The sequence below is a fragment of the Echinococcus granulosus genome, assembly GCF_000524195.1.
Source record: "Echinococcus granulosus chromosome Unknown EG_S00226, whole genome shotgun sequence".
NCBI lineage: Eukaryota > Metazoa > Platyhelminthes > Cestoda > Cyclophyllidea > Taeniidae > Echinococcus > Echinococcus granulosus.
Window position 1 is genome coordinate 12124 of NW_020170606.1, and position 1645 is coordinate 13768.

Consider the following 1645-nt stretch of genomic DNA (forward strand, 5'->3'; position numbering starts at 1 on the left):
CCTGATTGGCTGAACAGGGCCACGCATTTGAAGCGCTTGCGTCAGCAGCCTCCGAATTTAAATGTCAATTTGTTTGGTTAGGATGGCACCACCTATGATCCACAAGAAATTGCAGCATTGCTTTTAGAGTAGAATCAAAAGGAATTGGGTAAGCAAAACCACAACCGAATCTGGGATGATAGTCATGGAAATGTGGAATGCAAAATGGATAGATTTGCACAAAACACCGACCTCATGAACTAGGAAACTCGATAATTTTGATGTAAATGTTTAGACATGACCCACGGTAAATTTGAACTTCCTTAATCCTTTGGTGGCCACACACACACAAGTATTCATCAAAGCCTCCATGCACACGCTTAGCTATGCACCTACTCATCCACACCCACCTCATCGCACTGCTTTAATCATTCATTCATCCATGACTTGGTTTAAGGCTACAAAGATTCCAACAAACACGCCAGCTATCACATCACTCCATGTTTTTCTGTATGAACACCTCAGGATGGTCAGCAATATGCCTTGTCACAATGTCATAGTGTGGCTCACTCCATTTTTTAATAAACTTTTCACTACATACAAGCAGTCGCTCCAAAATACATGTGATTTCATCTACTCAGGCTGACTCTTTAAATGGTTGCATATTTCTCAGATGAATGGCCAAACCACAGGAATGGGTAGGCGGATATTTCAGCACATGTATAACTTTATGCACCATCGTTGCTCTTGGTGGATCTACTCACTACTGAGCATTTCGCGAGGCCAGTTCACTCGCACCAAGACTGTGCCAATCAGGTGCAGGTGTGGAACAATTCACACCCCACGACGCGTCAAACCTCGTCTGAGATTATGCTAAGGTCCGTGTTCCACTCGCACAATCCTGCGTATGATGACATCTTGGATTACTTTAGTTTACTGATGGCACTGAACATTGGTTTTCGGGGAGTCGAACCCTGCAGTATACAGTAGGGATTCTCGATGTGCTATCTGCATTTACTTGCTCATTGACAAAACAGTCGAGTGTTCTCTATCTAGGAAATTGCAAAACGCAAGCAATCACTTGTTACTTTCGTTTGTTCACTTGGTTTTGCTTCTTTCACATGCATGCAGGCACTGCGATCGCTACGGTGAGTGCCAAAGTGAGTGTCTCTGCTATTCCACTAGGCTAATCCCACTGCAATTAATCAGCCATCTCTTGTAAGCTGATCTTCTCCATGTCCACCAACTCTGTTATGGCTTAAACAAGAAAGTGTCAATGACAAGCGGCGTTCTCGTCTCCTCACCATCAATGAACATAAATGAGAGAAAAGGAATAAATGCCCATTTTACGTGGAGTGGCCTACACTGTAAGGCTTTGACAAAGCCCATTACTGCATTGTCTACCGTGTTCATATAAAACCATACAAAGTGAAGTATTCGTTGGCATGCACACACAAACTGCGTTGTCTGATGCCAAGTCACGAATGTGTGAAGGAGTGCATTGAGGTGGATGTTGGTTGGTAAATGGATAGCAAGGTGGGTACATCGAAGGCAAAAATGAATTCTTATGCATGTAGTTAATAAAGTACAATACGCGTTACACTTTACAAGGAGATGCGGTCAGGGTTAAGCGCGTACATTTAGAATTTCACAATGCAGTGTTTCG